The sequence below is a fragment of the Paroedura picta genome, chromosome 3 (assembly GCF_049243985.1).
Source record: "Paroedura picta isolate Pp20150507F chromosome 3, Ppicta_v3.0, whole genome shotgun sequence".
Taxonomy (NCBI): Eukaryota; Metazoa; Chordata; class Lepidosauria; order Squamata; family Gekkonidae; genus Paroedura; species Paroedura picta.
In genome coordinates this window covers 117,620,127-117,638,888 of record NC_135371.1, presented here as the reverse complement: position 1 = coordinate 117,638,888, position 18,762 = coordinate 117,620,127, and positions in this window count along the sequence as shown.

Here is an 18,762-nt window from a genome sequence, read left to right as displayed (position 1 = left end):
TGCTTGGTCCAAAAATATTAGGTCTATTGAATGGTTAAATATGGTTAAGTATATTTAAACTAGTCATGTTGAACAGTGAAAAGGGTACTTGATTTTATTTTATACCCCCACCTTGTATGGGAGGTTCTGTGGCTCAGTCAGAGATCTTTTGTTTTGGATGCAGACAGTCCACATTCGGTCCCTGTCATCTCCAGTTAAAAAGGTAAAGCAGGAGGTAATGTGAAAGACCCTAACCTGAGACCCTAGAACTGGGGTGGCCAAAGTGTGACCCCCCAGATGTCTATGGACTACAATTCCTATGAGTCCCTACCATCTGGAGAGCCACAGTTTGGCCACCCCTGCCCTAGAGAGCAACTACCAGTCTGAGTAGACAATACTGACAAAGATGGACCAATGATCTGATTCATATAAGGCAGCTTCACATGGTGTGGTTCTCCCTCAGTTTTGCCCTCCCAATAACCTGGTATGGTAGGTGGTTAAATTCATGGCTGAGCAGAGAAGACTTCTAATCCTCAACATTTCTCATGCTTATGCTGATTACAAAAAATGAACATAACTTTAAAAAACTGATGAATTACATGGTTTAAGATTTTGGCTAAGATCCTATAAATATGAACAGTCCTGGATGTCATCCCAGAATACCATGAACAACCCACTGTTATTTTTATTTTAAATTCACTTTTTTTAAGGAAGACTATTTTTGTCTGTGTTTTAAGGCAGTTATGCTTTGTAGCAGGTTATTTTTTATATGAATCTCTCTAAAACTATAGCAAGTGGCCAGAAGAAAACAATATTCCTCTTCTGGTATATTTGCCTCTGCTGAGGGGTTGTGGACAAATAGGATCTCATTCCTGTCTTTGCTATATAAAAAAATCAGAAATAGAGCTACTACCTACACAGTGGCATTCTTGGTTTCATGGAATATTTTATCTTTGTCAGTTAACTTACTTTCAATCAGAACTGCCTTGTATCTGCAATTCATACTGTGGTATTCCTCATTATTATCTATAGGTGAGAAAGCTGACAAGAACATTGATTTGAAGTGTGGTGTTGAAGGATAAGAGGGTTGTAGATCAAATTAAGCTTAGATTCACCAGAGGATCTCAAATGGCTAAATGGGAGCTATCATGATCCGACTCGCTGGAAAAGACAATACTAGAAACAGTAGAAGTCAGTAGGAAGAGAGGAAGACTTGGCATGAGAAGGCAGCTGCAGCTTAGAGTTTGCAAGATCTGAGGTCATTAGTTCATAGGGTTGTGGTAAGTCAGAAGCAGGTTGGTGGCACATAACACACAAAGTTACCTTTTATATTCTTGAGCCAGGTATAGCAGAAAGACCACCCATCATGTCACCAATTCAGGCATTCCTCTGACATGTAACACTTGCTTATGCCTCTATAACCTTGAAATTGTAGGTAGCTTTAACCTGTTTTTAGCGACAAGGTGTTCAGTTTTTATGGAAAATGGTATACGGCACCTGTTATGTTGGCGCTCCACATTGTGCGGCGTAACCTCAGTTTGGTTTCGGAGCAAGTCTAGGTACTGAGTGTAATGCACAAAGCTCTATAAATTACTGTAGGAAGAAGTGTTCTTCCCTTCCTGTGATAAGGTTGGTTCAACTGCCTTAAATAAACTTAAGGCACAGAAATATCAGTTGGGAGATCTGACTCAGAGGCTGGTGAACCACCATAGGTCATTAAGATTCCATTAAGGTATGGAATCTAGGAAAGATAAAGTGAAAGGAAGCTTGCACACTGATCTCCCCACTACTGGTCAATATAGGCAGATGTACAGGCCAAGTAATTCACCGCTTTCCCTATCCACTGGTTTGTTAATGGTCTTTCTTCTTGATCCACAGGGGAAAACCCTCTGTGAAGATCACGTTTTTCTGTTAGCAGAATATACATTGAAACCGTGAGGTGCCAGAATATCCTCAAACTTCTACCATGTGTAGTAGTGTTAACAAACAAGTGCAGTCCTCATTTAAGGACTATTTTCTCAATGGTGTGTGGAATGGGCTTTTTAAAGTCTTTATCTAGTTTTTTTAGGAAAAGGTGCAGCTCTTTTTCCCGGAGGCTGCCTTCAGCTGTACAACAAAAATCTTTATGCACTTCCTACAGTTTCAATCTGTGCCAGTGCAGCTGAAGCAGTACTCAGTATTGGGAGGGAAGTGGCAGGAGTATGGCCTTGCTAATACTTGCCAATAAATACCTTGGCAACACAGAATATATTTCCCTCCGTGCATTCTGATGTATAAGAGCCCAAGCCAGATACCACCCCAAAAAAACTCCTTAACCCCCTTCTCCGTGTCAAAGGGGAGGGGAGTAAGTATCTTTCAGATCCTTTTCAAGGTCACCTTTCTTTTAAGCTATAGCTAAATGTAAGTCTTAGCACAAGAGGATTTAGAAACTATATATGAAAAAAAATGTATCACTCAGGGGAGTGGGTTTAAAGGATGAGAGAAAACACTAAGAATGCTTATGCAATGGATCTATTTTTACATACTTATTTTTCTTCTTAATGTCAGTCTTGTCCAACTGCAGTGCCAAGCCAAATCATTTTTTAGTTTAGGATGTGGAACCGAGGAGCACCTTCTGTTCTGAGAGATATTCTGCTGGAATTGGGGCCTTTCTTCTTTATCCCCTTTTGGATGTTTTTTTGTTTGTTTGTTTGTTCGTTTCTCCCTAAGCACCAGCAGGTCGGGCTGAGAATGCTCTCAGAGAACTAAGACTGTTCCAAGGTCACCCATCTGCCTGTGGGGAATCAAACCCAGTTCTCCAAATTAGAGACTTTGGTTCTTTAACTGTTACCCCAAAATGGCTCTCAGAGACCAATGCTAGAGTTGCTCTTCTCCCTCTCCCATCCTGCCAAATAGGTCCAACATTAAAATCTTTGGCAAGCAATCTTCAAGTCACCCCCAACCGGAGGGATTTCTCCTCAGAATTCCCACAGCACAGGAAGGCTGGGCTTTAGAGGGCTGTCCCTCCACTTGGCTGGCTCTCCTTTCCTCACGTTCTCATTGGCTCTGGTTGCCATCTGTTGCAGGGAGCCTGACTGAGACCCGCTTCAAGGGTTTTAAAAGCCCCTTGAAGCTTCTTAGGGGCACCTTGATGACAGACCATTTTTATTCTGTAGAGGCCACTTCTTTCGGTGGCTCCATGCTGGGCAGTCCTTCTGTGTAGGAGCCATGAAGAAATCAGACCCCAGCAAGTTCAAGGGGACATGAAAGGCCAGAAGAACAGAGGGCGGGGATTATGAAAAGTCCATATTTTATCATGAAAAGTGCAAGGAATATTTGCTAATGTATTCACAAAACCTGCTGACATCTTTGTTAGAACAGCATTAGATCCCTAATGGCCCCTCAGACCTGGTTTGTGCTTGTAGAACTGAGGTGGGATTGCCCTGGCAGCTCATTCACCAGGCACCTGCCAGCTAATCAGCGGTCTGAGGCAAAGTGAGTGAAGTTGGATGCAACGGTTAGGGCGGGAGACACAGCCTGATTGGGCGGCCAGCCACTCAGGCAGCAGGATGACACAGGCAGGAGCACTCATTGGCTCTTGAATTGTGAGGTTCAAGATAGGAGCATTCATTGACCCTTAAATGTCATTAGGCCTTTTATTATAGTTACAGATTATAGTTACAGATGTTCTCGAAGCTTCAGCATGAGTCTTCCTTATATGTTGAGAGTTTTGTTTTTCAAGTTCAAGGCTCATGTTATATTGCTTGTATTGATCAATCTTTGCTGTACAGCATGTTTTTAATGTTTAAACACCGATTTTGTTGGAGGTACCAATTTGCTTTTTTATTCCTGTGAGTGGTTGTGTAGTGCACTACTTTGCCCAGGGGCCTATCATGCTATTAAGATGGCCCTGGTGACCATCTCTGTTATTTTGCTTTTAGGAACTTTTGTGGTTCTGAGATGCTTAATGTTCTTGTGTTCGACTCTATCTGCTGCTTAGTCCTGATCTCCACTGAGGTGTCTAGATTTTGTTGGAACTGTTGCAGTATTGCACTAGACATAACTTTGTCACCGGAAACAGGAAACCTGACTGCTTTTTCATGTGCCAAAAAGGTAGATCCTAACCTGCTCTTTTTAAGGAACTCAGCATCTTTATGAAGATGAGCCCTTCCTCTCAGCGGACTCCATTAACCAGAACTAGTCTTCTGTGCTCTCTCAGCCTAGAAATGGAAGGCTACTTGGGGTCTGAAGACTGTTTTCCGCTTTCTAGCACCAATGTTTCAGATAACATATGTGCTGCTCTGTGATTCAGAAATTTCACAGCAACAGAAGGAAACCTTATAGTCAGCACAATAGCTGTCTTTGTTGTATTTTCTTTAATTTCATCTCCACGGGGAAATAAGGCTGATGGCACCAATCCAATTTTCCTTGTCTGCCATGAGGCAGAGAAACATTCTTCTCCCGTTAATCAGATGCTTATTTATTACATCAGCGTCTGGCTTCACCACTGCAATTTGCTTTGTCTCCTTCTTGGCAGTGCCCATTTCTGGAGCATATTTTCTTCAAAACAAATTTTGTCTCATATCCCTTTGTTTGTCATTGTTCAACTTGGGGAAGCCAAAGAAGATCTAGCCAGCAATCTGCCTTGGAGCAAATGTTCAGAATTTGTTAGTACTGTGTGGCTTTAGTCGCTCATCCAATATTCTCTGCCCTTAAAGGTAAAGGTATCCCCTGTGCAAGCACCGAGTCATGTCTGACCCTTGGGGTGACACCCTCTAGCATTTTCATGGCAGACTCAATACGGGGTGGTTTGCCAGTGCCTTCCCCAGTCATTACCGTTTACCCCCCAGCAAGCTGGGTACTCATTTTACCGACCTCGGAAGGATGGAAGGCTGAGTCAACCTTGAGCCGGCTGCTGGGATTGAACTCCCAGCCTCATGGGCAAAGCTTTCAGACAGCTGCCTTACCACTCTGCGCCACAAGAGGCTCTGATGATTGAAATAGGTGGAGCCTAAAGGAAAGTAGAACTGTTAAGCAAGGATCAGAACAGGTTACGATCTCTGCCAACTTTGAAAAGGACTCTGGGGTGTGTTTTTTGTCTTACGTTAACAATTCTGAAGGCTGCCAAAATTAGTGCTTTTGAAAAGTTGAAAAAGAGGAGGGTTTTGTATTTATAATAAGGTGACCAGACATCCCGCCTTTGGTGTGACAGTCCCACATTCGGGGGCATTTGTCCTGCATCCTGCCGCATTTTCCAAGTGTCCCACAGCGTTCTGCCATTTTTTAAAATTATTTTTATTGACCGCAGCCCAGCAGGCAGGCCAGGCTCAGGAGGCCCCCACACAGCTGCCCGGGCTCAGGGGCGGGGCTTGCGGGGCACCACTATTCCCGCCGGCTGCGGAGACGAGCCCTGGAGGAGCAAGGCGAAGCAGAACTTGGTGGTGCCTTCCTCCTGCTGCTGCATTCTCTGCTGAGGGGCCGCGCAGAGAAACTGCAGTCGCTTCTTTTCCAGACGAGGAGGGGACTGCAGAGCCGGTGGGAAGGTAAGGGAGGGGACGGGATAGAGGACCCGCTGAGGGTCCCCCAATTCCGGTGATTCTTGTGATTCTCCCTTCCAATTCTTGGCATTTAGGCAAGAGGCTGTGCCTTTAGTCCAGCGGGTCTCTCCTTCGCTGCTAGTCATCATCCTCACCACAGCCCTGTGAGGTAGGCTGGAGAAAGAGGGTGTCTGAGTCATAGCAGAATTTTGTTTCATTGTAGGGACCTTGGCAATACAAGTATGCAAGATCAGTTTAGGAACTGCACATAGGAGGGAGGGAAATGCAGAGGCTGCGGCAGAAAGAGACCATGTGACTCGATCTGCCCCCTTTTAAAGCCGCTGCCTGGCCACAACCCTTCTCAGGTGCGCGGCTCACAGCGCCAGGGGTCCCCCCACCCCTGACGCCATCAAGCCGCGGTGGGCTCTTTTGCCCCCCTATCCCTCCAACCCCAGCAACGGCCGCCAGGTGTCTAGGGGCAGCGGTGGCATTGGCAGAGGCAGGTGGACATTTCCGTTGTTCAAAAGATTAAACACAAGACTCCGATTTTATTGGCAAAGCAGGGCCACAGCTTTTTATTCAAGAATTTATAACCAAGCCACAAGCGTCAGCACACCAATGGTGAGGGGTGGATCCCATAACCTCTCCTTCCAGCTGCTGCTGGTAGGTGGCAGCCCAAAGGAAGGGAGAAGCCCCTGTAGCGGGCCTGCCTGCGGGGGCTGGGCAACTGCTCGCCCAGCTCCCCTAACCATCAGGCCCGCTAACCCCAAGGAGAGCCATACTGTGCAGACCCCACGGGCATCAACCTCAATTGGAGCCTACCCAGTTGCCCTCCCATGGGGTAAAGGCCAGCTCCTCCACTGGGAAGCTGCCCAGTTTCCCCTGGCAGCCTCTCATGGAGGCTCCCCATCTGTGCATCAACCCGGCTCACTAGCGCGGGTTGGGGCCCTGGATCCACCCCTGAACAACCGCCACAGAGCCGGGGGGTATTAATTTTGCCCCTGCTCCTGCTAACGCTCATGCTGAAATGAGCTCTGCAAAGCTGCTCTGATGTCATCCAGCCACAGCTCCAGGCCCTGGTCTGACAGCTGGAGCCTCTTGTGGCACAGAATGGTAAGCAGCAGAAATGCTGTCTGAAGCGATGTCCATGAGGTTGGGAGCTTGATTCCAGCAGCCGGCTCAAGGTTGACTCAGCCTTCCATCCTTCCGAGGTCGGTAAAATGAGTACCCAGCTTGCTGGGGGGTAAACGGTAATGACTGGGGAAGGCACTGGCAAGGCCACCCTGTATTGGGTCTGCCATGAAAACGCTGAAGGGCATCACCCCAAGGGTCAGACATGACTCGGTGCTTGCACAGGGGATACCTTTACCTTTACCTTTAATCTTATACTGTAGTTTATTTTCAGAATAATTTTACCAGGCCTGGGTTCACATTTGAGATTTTTCTGCAAAATTGGGAGCTAGTATCATCCCCTTACTTAATATGCATTGCTTTAAAATTCTATCTACCACAAAATATGTATTTCAAAGTTTCTTAAGACTTGTAGCAGTCATTCAACATACAAGCACATTTCTGCAGGGGGATGAAGTTCACTAGTGAGAGCCAGAGGTTATTTATGTATTCTGAAGAACAGGAATTGTCCACGTATAAGACTGTGCCATAAGAGTGTTTATTGTGAAAGGAATTTAAAATAGACTTGGGCTGCAATCCTATGCACACTTTGAAGTACCATCCTATGGAATTCAGTGGCTCTTACTTCTGAGTTATACGTGCTCTTAGACGAACCAAGTGGAAGAATAATTATAATGAAGAACTGGAAATATGCAATTCTTAATCAGTACAGCATCTGAGAAGAACTCAGACTTTCTATTGGGCTGGGAAGGAAGAGGGCCAGAGATCAGTGTAATACTACAGAATGTAAAGATATCTATCCTGTTACTGTTTTGCATCAATAATCAAACATCAGATGGCCCACAAAATATATAAGGTACGAAGACATGCAAATACATAAGATAGAAAAATTAAAGCAGAATACATCCAAATCAATAAATGAATCAGCTGATACATTCTTCAATCTTCAGTACTGTATGTACTCTGGAAAAAAAATTCTCATGTTTTCATTGTGATATTTGGGGGGGATTTTAATGCTTTAAAAGGCTGGACTATGCCAAAGAACTTCACAATTATTAATGCAATATATAAAAGTGTAAAAAGTCTTTTGAAAATAAGATGCCAGCAAGAAAATGCCACTGTGGTACTAAACCTATCCTGCAAAATGCAAACTGTTCTGCCATTTTCATCCAAAAAGCTGGAAACTGTTAGAACTCTTTCCTGCCTTCTCAACAATTCATCTGTCAATATTTAGATCCCAATACTTACAGTATTTGCTGGCGTATAAGACTACTTTCCCCCCTGAAAAACATGCCTCCAAGTGGGGGGGGGGTCATCCTATACGCCGGGTGAACTTCAGTTGGGATAGACATAGCTGCCCAGAGTGGCCTCCCGATGCCCGCCCACCACATTCTACATACCATCCAGTGTCGCGTGGTATCCAGCATGGCTGTGGCGGGTCATCAGCGTGGCTACGGCGAGCATCAGCAGCGAGACAGGGGTGCCAGCCTTTTTGGTGTGACCGGCCCGTTCTGCTCAGCGAGAAGCAGTGGCGCTCCGGCCCACACTTTGTCTACGCAGAGCTCGCACGTGTGCACTTGCGCACTAGTGCCGGTCACAGGGAGATGCAGGGGCGGGCCAGAGGCGCTGTGGTCGCGCTGCGGCCGTACAATGGTGACAATGACAGGTACTGTAATGTAATGTAACAAACTCTATATTTTGAGTGGAAATGTTGGGGGGTCGTCTTATACGCCGGCAAACACGGTACCTGTTTCTTTAAACACTTTATGACCATCGCCACATATCACTTCACTACAGCAAAATTAAGCACAACACCAGATGTAATATATTGCAGAAACTGAAATATTTACATTTTAAAAATTAAATATTAATTAGTTAGATGTCATGTTACAATTAAAACCCTAAACCTGGAAAGCAACAGCAACATCTGAAAAGCTGATGACTTAAGTTAGATTTCTTGTCTCCAAAGATGATCTAAAATTACTAGGGATTATTCTGCCTCATTAAAAAAAAGCAGAAAACAAACAGGCTCATTTGAACATTGTCCTTGAGAAAAGCACACCCACAAACCCTTATCAACCCACAACATTCCCTAATCAATTCATTCACCACTAACTGATTGCTCCCTTACCCGTTCTGATCTGACCCCTAATCAGTTCAAATACCTAACCAATTACGCCCTAATTAATTTAAATACTTACCTAACAAATTCCAAATTGATTATGCCCCCATCCAACCTGTTTTACCCATAATTAATTAAGGATGATTCCAGAACTCCAGGCTGCAGCTGGTGTTTGGCAACCCCCAGGGGTCTCCAAGCTTTGCAGGTCTTAGGTGATTCCGGACTTCCAGTCCAAGCCTGGAGGTTGGCAACCCCCCCCCCGGTCAGTGACGTCCCTCTTTGCCAATCTTGAAATCTGGTCACCTTAATTTATAGCTAATCTTAACTCCCTCCAGAGAATCCTATAAACTGGGGATCTTTTCTTGGAAGATCTCAGGGTAGATTTTTTAAAATAGAATTAGACCCACTAAAGGTTTCCAGATGTGAATGAATTATAGTAAAAACAGGCTTAAAACCTTCTCAGTTTCAAAAGGCCTACAAAACTGAACTCTTCTGCCAGGCTTTTGGTTGGGCCTAGTGACATCATTGTATGGGCCCTCCCTAAAGTAACCCACCTCTGAAGGAGAGAAGCAGGGGCTAATGCAGGCATCAAAACATTTTGCTTCTTTCGATTGTGTTTTACTCTTGAATTTGCAGCTAACTTATATATTTGAATATTGTGAATGGCCTTGAGTTGGCAATGTCAAAAGGGGCAGTATAGAAATGCAATTATAAATTAATAAACTGTATTTAAATTTGGGGTATTGTGATGTGTCTGGCCATAGCTATTTAAAAATGTTTGTAGGCAACAGACTAGAAAGAGACTACTTAAGGTCTTGGTAATCACCTTTAAGGCCATACAAGGTCCAGGCCCAGTGTACCTGAGGAACCACCTCATTGTCTATACCCCCCAAAGAACTCTGCACTCCACCACCTCCAACTGGCTGGGGATCCCTGACTTCAAGGAAGCTCGCTTACCTCAACCAGGGCCAGAGCTTTCTCTGTCTTGGCCCCCACCTGGTGGAATGACCTCCCTGAAGAGATCAGGACCCTGCCTGAGCTACTGCAGTTCCACAGGGTCTGCAAAATGGAGCTCTTCCACCAGGCATTTGGTTGAAGTCAACCAAACCAACACCTGCTGGGCCCCTCAGAAATTCCTCCCCATGAACTGATTCCCAAAACAACCAACCAATGAGTTGCAAAGGAGGGTGGGATATAAATATAATAAATAAATATTAGAAGCAGCTGTGACACCACAAAGCAATTGAGAGATTGAAGGAAATATGTAAAACCATGCAGGCTTTAATAGGGATGTAATGTTTGATTAAAGATATTAATTTGTATTGGAAATTTCAAGTTTGAAATTAGCATCCCAACTAAAAATGTATATTCATAAAATGCTTTAAAAGTGTTAAAGTGATTGGTTTACAGTGTTGATTATTGACCTAATCTGAACTCTATTTTTGCTCATAATCAAACTAAAATCCAAGCACATGCCGCCAAGATGGTTAAAATTAAATGTCAAGTTTTATTCCTTGCAGTGCAGTAGAGAAAACTGCTACTTTGGAAATGTTCACGCTCTTGAAGATTGGAATTATTTGCAGAACTCCAAGTCAGAAGCAAAAAACATGCATGGCCTAAAATGTTTTATCACAGCCTAGCAGGCACCTTCTCTCGTGGCCCTCCTTTGGCGCTACGCTTCACCGCATGCCCCCTCTGGGTCCCACTGCCGCCAGCCTTTTGGGTAGGGATTGCCGCCACCCAGGCCTCACGCGATCGGGCTGCGCTGGCCCTCCGACAACTGGCTCCCTCCCCGCCCTGGGCCATCTCCTGTCCAGCTGCCCTGGCTCGTGCTTGAGCCGCTCCTCGCCCACCCGCCTTCTTAGTCCGGGAGCGGTCTCCCCCGGCAATCCTGTAGGGGTTTTTTTGGGAATGGGGGGGTCCCAATCGACGGAGGAGCCTGGGAGCTCTGACAGCAGCGAGTCCCCGATACCTGATGGGCCTGTCTGAAAAAAGGCCTGAACTCTGCTGCGTCAATTGAAGGCCAGCGTGGGGGGAAAATTCCTCACACAGGCCCACAAACTCCTCCGCGAGCAAGGAAACCAACCTTTCATTTGCTCGGCGGCCCAGCAAAGAGGCGGGAACGCCCCAGGCAGCGTCTCAAACAAACGCTCCTGGCCCTGCCCCCGAGTGTGCCGAGCGCGCAGCCTCTGGCCGCACGCCCGACCGCTTCAGGAGCCAGCCACGCCGCCGCATCTTCCCTGCCCGCCCTCCGCCGGCCAAACAGCGGCTCGGGTGAGTCCTTGCCACAACTTATCGTTGGTACCTAACACCAAAAGCTTTAGTAAGGATGTCCAATAGGGGTAATAACAAATGTTGGAAGTGTCAGGAGAAGGTGGGATCATTTTTTCACATGTGGTGGAGGTGGTGTATAAGTATTGGTCCAAGGTTCACTTGGAGATAGAAAAGATGTTAAAAATTAAGTTTGTAATGAAACCTGAGTATTGGTTACCAAGTTTCTTTCCGGACAATCTGCCAGTACAGGCAAGAGTATTATTTTTTTATGCTACAACGGCGGCCAGAATACTGTTGGCTAAAAATTGGAAAGTGAAAACGATACCCACAACAGAACTTTGGTTAGAAAAGCTATCTGACTTTGCTAAATTGGTGAGACTGACAGTATTAGTCAATAGCTGACCGGAAAATGAATTCCAGAAGCAACGGAAGCTCTTTGTGGACTATCAAACTAACCAATGACTGAATGGAGGTGAGGGGGAGGGATGAATCTCTCAAGAGAACCAATTAATCAATGACAATCTTATGTGTGTGTATATATATAATCAATAAATAACTAAAAACAAACAAACATGCATGGCCTGAGGCTAGTTCTTTGACTTCCAAACCTTTTGTTTTCTTTTACCAACCATGGTGAGCCTTTCATCAGCAATGTTTTGAATGCAACCTTACATTTTAATTAATCAATATGGTAGTCAGAATAACAAATATAGTATAGTCTGTTGGTAAATTTTAGTGTCTCTCTTTGCAACTACATATTCATTAAAAATTACATCTATAAAGTATGCTTTTTACTTTGTGGTGCCTATGAATCTGGAACACCTAGCCAGAATGTCCTGATTACTATCTTACTCGCCCACTTGAGACTGCAGGGAATGTACTAGTTCAGGACTGCTCCCACCCAGTGAAGGCTGAGGAGTTGACAAAGATTGTTTTTACACTGGTCTGTGATTCGCTGCGTGACCTCCCTGGGCACCTCATCCTCCCCGGCCCCCCTTCATACACCGAGGAGGCCGGGCTTCCACCTATTGATGGACCATCGCAGCATGAACACCTTTCAGGAATGCCTGAGCAGGGAAGCTCCACAGCAGGAACACCCTCTGACTCCATTGGTCATTGGGGCCTTTGGATGGGGCAGGGTGGTGTGATGGTGGAGTGCTACTCAGTGCTGGGCTACAAGGATGATCTTTCATGCTGGAGCTGGAGGAGATGCGGAGGCAGCAGTGCTTGGAAGACATAGAGAGACGTGGAAGCGTGGAGGGCTTTCTCAAAGTTGGTGCTGCCAGGAAGGAGAGGGGAGTCTCTCCCCTATTGGAAATGGTGATAAACCACTTGGTGATTGGGAGTGCTTGTAGAAATGGAAGAGAAGACAACACCTGGTGGCACCCAACAGGAATTGCAATCAATCTGGGCTCTTCATGCATCAACTCTCCACTGACCAACTGATTTGGAACCATGCTGGGGGATAGTTAACAATCTTAGGGTTTGTTCTCTGGAGTGCGGCATGCTTTGGAGAGCCTCTCTATAAAGGGGGATCCAGAACTAACTCCCTTGGAGGTTAGAAATTTTAATCTGTTTTAGGTAAGGGTTAATTGCAGGGTGAGTGGAAGGGGAGGAGGGAGGTGTTATCAGTGCAGCTAGGTAATACTAGGACTAGGTAGATTAGGGATTGGGAGAATGGCCGATTCCTTATCGGGGAGGGTACTGAGGGAGGAAGGACTCAGAGGAGAAACCCTAGTGGAATCAGGGATCCCAACAGTTACGGGCAGATATATATTCTGGGAGAAGGTTTGATGAGAGAAGGGCAAGAAGATATGAAGGTCTGACAGGCCCATGTTCACGGGGATCTCACAGCCATGGGCCTGGACATGCTTGCTGCCCTTCTAACATCTGTCCCATCCCTAGAAATATGAGGGTGGATACTGGAGGGGGGAGCTGTGCAATGCCAGGTTAATTAACAATAATGGTCCTCCACCCTGCGAGACTACTTTGCAGGGCAGGAAGAAGACCTGGTGTGCGTGACCAAGACCTGTGTGTGGGAGGGTGAGACAGTTGTCCTGAAAGATCTGCCCCTCCCAGGTTCATGGTCCTTCACCAGTCCTGGCTCCAAGGAAGAGGGGAGGAGTGGCAATCCTTGTCCAGGAAGCTTTCTCCTACAAGGCTCTCCTGGTGCCATCGAACTCAGGAGCGGAAGTGTTGGCATAGAGGGGGGATCAGTGGAGAATTTGGTGATCTGGTTGGTTTACTGTCAACTCAGGGCGCTACCAGCTGCCCTCTTGAGCCTCCTGGAGGCAGTGATAGTCTGGGAGTTGCAGTACCCAAGATTTTTGTCTTGGAGTACTTCAGTGTCCATGCTGATTCCCTGTTCTCTGGTTCTGTTTTGAACCTGGTGTTGGCCATGGTGACACTGGGGCTCCCCCAATTTGTGATCAGCCCCACCCATCAGGCTGACCACACCCTCAACCTGATCTTTGGTGCTGGGGTAAGGGTGGATCTGATGGTGACTAAGTTCATCCCATGGTACGGCCACCATGCCCTTAAGGTCCGGCTCAGGGTACCACCCCCTCGTATTTTAGCCTGCCAATAGAGGCTTATGGATCCGATTGGAATTCTGAATGCTCTGCCAGACCTGATGCCTCCTGGCAACTCATTAACAGTGCCGGTGGAGTACTGGCAGTCCAGCCTGGTGGCCACTTTCAACCACATCACTCCTACATGGCCTCTCCACCCATGCCTCAAACTAGCTCCATGATACACAATGGAGCTGTGGGAGAGGAAGAGATGACTAGAACAACTGTGGAGGAAGACTCGCAACAAAGCAGCAAGAATATTTTATTTCCCGCTTATGAAGGCATATGAGATGGCAGTGAAGGTGGCTAAATATGAGTTTTATGCTGTCTCCATTGCATCTGTGAGCTCTCACCTGGCACAATTTTTTAGGGTAGTTCAGTCACTTACCGCCCTCGAATAAGGGCACCAAAATGTTAGTCACTTGTAATTAGGTTGTGAGGCATTAGTGAGCTTTATTGCAGAAAGTCTTGTCGCCCTGCCATGATTGAGACAGAAAGGGTACTGGGGGCCCCATTGCTACCTCAAGGGGGTATGTTTATGGTTTCTGGAGGCTCTTGGAAACCAAAGTGGACAAGTTGCTAAGATCAGTAAGGGTGACCACTTCCTTGATCCCTGTCCATCCTGGCTGTTCAAGACGAGCAACCAGTGGATAGGAGGCCCTCTGGGTGATATTGTCAACCTAGCCAACTACTTCCCAGGCTCACATCTTGCATTATTGGATAAGATGGGTGAAAGGGCCACTGCGGACTAGCTCTTCTGGCTTCCATCCTGTCCATGGATTGGAGGTGGTGCTGGTTGCCATGATGGATGATCTCTGGAGCCCACTGGATATGGGCGGTTCAGCTAACTGTCAGCCACATTTGATGTGGCAAATCACGAGTTGTTAGCCTGCTATCTTACCAGAGCTGTGATTCAGGGGACAGCCTTATGGTGGCTGTTCTTCTTTCTCTGGAACTGGACACAGAGGGGTGTCAATGGGGGAGGAGTTGTCATGTCCCTCTCATCTCACTTGTTGGGTTCTGCAGGGAGCAGTTCACTCCACCACATTTTTCAACATCTTTATGTGCCCTCTGGCCCAGCTGGTTCAAAATTATGTGCTGGGTTGTCACCAATAATTGGATGACAACCAGCTCTGTCTCCTGATAGATGGCCACTCGGACTCCTTCCTAGATACATTTACCAGATGTTTGGAATCTGTAGCTTGATGGTTAGAGCAGAGTCACCTGAAACTCACCCCCTCCAAGACTGAGGTCTTGTGGCTGGGCAGGAAAGCAGCAGATCAGGAAGTGCGCCTGCCCACGCTGTAGGTAGAGCAACTTCCCCTCAGCCAGAAATATGGGTGTGATCTTGGATGCCTCCCTTTCAATAGAGGCCCAGGTCACAGGAGGAGCCCATATGGCATTTTTCCACCTGCACGAAGCAAGGCTTCTAATGCCCTATCTTCAGATTGCTTGGTCACAATCATCTATGCAATGGTCATCTCCAGACTGGACTTCTGTAACTCTCTCTACACAAGCCTGCCCTTGTCCCTGACCCAGAAATTGCACCTGGTGCAAAATGCAGTTGATGGGATCCTCACTGGAACATCTTGGAGGGCCCATGTCCAGCCTGTGCTGAGGCTTGCAGCCTGGATCAGGTTCAATATTTTGCTGTTAACTTTTAAGGCCATCCACGGTTTGGGCCCCAGATACCTGTGGGACTACCTACCTCCTTATGCCCCCCACCGAGAACTCTGCTCTTCTGGTGCTAACGTACTGGAGATCCCTGGCTCAAGGTAGATGCGCCTTGACCCAGGCCAGGGCCTTATTGGTCCTGGCCCTGACCTGGTGGGATGTGCTCCTGGGAGAGCTGAGGGCCCTGAAAGTTCCACAGCACCTGCAAAATTGAGCTCTTCTGCCAAATCCTTCGGCAAGGCCAGGGCGAGTAAAATCTGGGCCCCTCCCTGAGTTAGCCAAAACATCAGACTGCCTTCTGGCAGCCCCAAGGTAGTTTTGAAGCCTGTCGAGCATGGGGGAGAGAGTTTAAACCACTGCCTGGTGTTTAATGGGTTTAGGTTTATTTATAGGGCTTTACTGTTTTATTAAATGACAACTGTTACCTGCCACGAGCCACTATGTGAGACTGGCGGGATATAAACTGAACCATAAAATAAATAATTATAACCATCTCCTATATCCCTGTCTCTTGATTATGCTGATGGACTTTTGAATCATAGAAAGAAACATCAGAATGCCTTGGGCCAGCAAGTGTGCACTGGGTTTCCATGTTGTGATATCCTATCCTATAGTACACAGTAATCTGAGATAAGAGAAAGGGAAGTTGTATAAAATGCTGTGCAGCACACTGGAACCTAATTGAAAGCAGGTATGTGGCAGTCCTAGAACAGGTAAAGGATTCTCCTACACTGGGGAGTCTAGCAGTTTAAAAAAAATCCAAAATAGTGCTTAAATTTGTTGCGAGAGAAAGTAACTAGTCCTGCAGGTTGCAAGCAACGGGAAATGTCCTCAAATCATAATTAACTTGCAATGGTTTATAATTGCTAAAGCACAGAATTTCACTCAATGACATTCCTGTCTCATGGTAGCTCCTATTTTTTACTTCCTATTAATTAATTAATTAATTAATTAATTAATTAATTACTCCATGGTTATCTATTATCATTTGGTGTTTCACTCTTCCCTTCGTTGAGTTTCCATAAATGAGAGTATATCCATATTGTGCTTTGCCTTTCCTTACAAAGACTATATTGAGTTCCCAAATGTACTTGAATGCTGCAAAATGTCACAGGAAATAAGAAAATTAAAAACCATAGCCCAGCCTTTATCCACCAGGGAACAGGGCTGGGGCAAGCATCCATTGCTACCCCTCCCCCCAATGTCATTAAGTTCAAAGGAGAGTACTTACCTCTCTGAACTCCAGTCACTACCACATGCACAAGTCTCAGCTAGCAAGAAGTTTTATGATCGGAGCCTCTCCCCTTTCCACTCCCTTCAGGCCAATCATTGATCATTTAGGGGAGTGGACATCGAAATGACCATATACAGTCATATCAACCAATACATTTTTAAAAATTAAAAATATATATTAAAATTAATTCACCTAATCAGGGAAACCCTTCCAGGGCTTCGAGAACCTCCAGGGCTTCACAAAACCCTTGTTGAGAAAGCCTGTGATAGCCAAACCACCCAGGCAGAATTTAAGGTGTGGGTGGGAGGTGATCAAGCCAGGGAGTTAAAATGTAAAACCGGATGGCCAACCTGAGGCGTGAGTATCATGAATGACAGGCACACAGGTAAGAAGGCAACCTCTCCCAAGCATGCTGATACTGTTCCCAGTTCTATGGAGTAGATATAAATCACCACAAGGCATTAAGGCAGTGGTTCTCAGCCTTTTCTTCACTGTGACCCCAACTTTGGCGCCGAAGCCCAGCAGGGACCCAGCCAGAGGAGCAGCCAGCTAGCACTGCCGAGGCACTTCCACCGGCTCCCCAGCTGTGGCCATGGGCGACCCCCCACAGGAGGTGACTGAAGGGGGAGAGGGCCTTGACCGGAGGAAGAGGCTGCTGTTGCCACCGCCACCGCCACCACATTGTTCGCTGTCCCGGGCCGGGCTTGAGCGCACGTCTTGCTCCCTTGGCTTGCCGCTTCTCTCCTTTCTCCCTTCTTTTAACCGTGTGTTTGGGGGGGTTCCGTGAGGGCCCTCCTGCAGGGCGTGCGGAGCTTGCTGGACGGAGTCAGATGGGATAGGGAGACTTGGGACCTGCGGGGGAGGGGGGTCGCTTTTTTGCCAGCTCTAAAATAGCTGAGAGAAATGTTTTGGCGCATTCCTCGGCAGGCACTGCGGGCAGGCTGGACAGCTGCAGGAGCCAGTGGGGCGCTGGAAACACACATGCGCAGGCATGCGAACAACAATTGAGGTGGCGTGGAGGCAGCTATTGCCGTGGATCTGCTGCAGGCCGCTGCCTCTGCCACCATCACATGCCTCCACATGCCGCCACCCACCACCACACGCTGCCGCTTACCACCATGGCAGCGGGCAACCTGGCGACCATGGGGAAGGGGCGAGGCGACCCCAAATGGGGTCCCGACCCCAAGGTTGAGAACCACTGCATTAAGGGTTGCCATTGTATGTATAATGTAAGCCTGTCTACTGGATTAGCGTGTTTTGTATTTTTAATGGCTTTATTTTTATTTGTTTATTATTTTACTGTAATTTAATTTGTCAACTGCCTTGAGCAGGACTCCAGAGATGGCATACATTTTAACTAAACACATAATGTCAAAAATCATTACCATCAACCATCCAGGTTGCCTAGCCAGTGTGGACCTTGGTAGAAACTATTTCTGAAGGGGAGATAGCAGGAAGTATTGCTTGAGGATTTTTGTTTGACCATGGATAGACCTGTGAGATCACTTAAGGTTTTAACTTATCCCTCACTGATGGGAGAGATGAACCAGATGCACAATGTCACCATATAGCACTCTTGCTCCCTCCCTCCCCTTTTCCCCAAAATTCAGGGAGACAATAGGAATTCTTCAAGAATGCCTGGAGGTAGTGAAGTCCTAGATGTTAATGACTACACTGAAACTTAAGCCAGACAAGATAAAGGCCCATAATAAGGCTGATCCAGGAATAGGAGTACAATCTACTACATTCCCCCATGTAGAAGCTGGTCTACAGGCTACGGGTGTTGGTGGAGAGGCACGTAGCACAGACTGCAAGGAATGTCTTTTTCTGGCTTAGGCTGGTTTGCCAGCTACAGTCATTCCAACCAAAACTGATCAGGCCTCAGTCACATGTAACTGATAACATCCTAGGCTATTGCATCACATTCTACATGGGCTTCCCTCAAGGAGAGTTTAGAAATTTTACCTGGTGCAAAATACGGCAGCTGGGGGTCTTACTGAAATTAAGACATAAAACCTATACAACTTCAGCAGCACTAGGGTCCAGCTTGCTAGTTCAAGGTGCTTGTTGTAACCAAAATGGCTTGGGCCCACAGTACCTTAACTAACATCTTCTCCCATGTCAAAGCACCTGAGTTTTAAGATGATTAGTTAAGCAATGAATGTGCCTTGTCAGAGGTGGGGCTGGCAGAGTAAGGGCCTTTGCAGCAGTTGCCCCCAGATGGTGGAACTCCCTCCTGCAGGAATGCCATTTCCAAAGAAA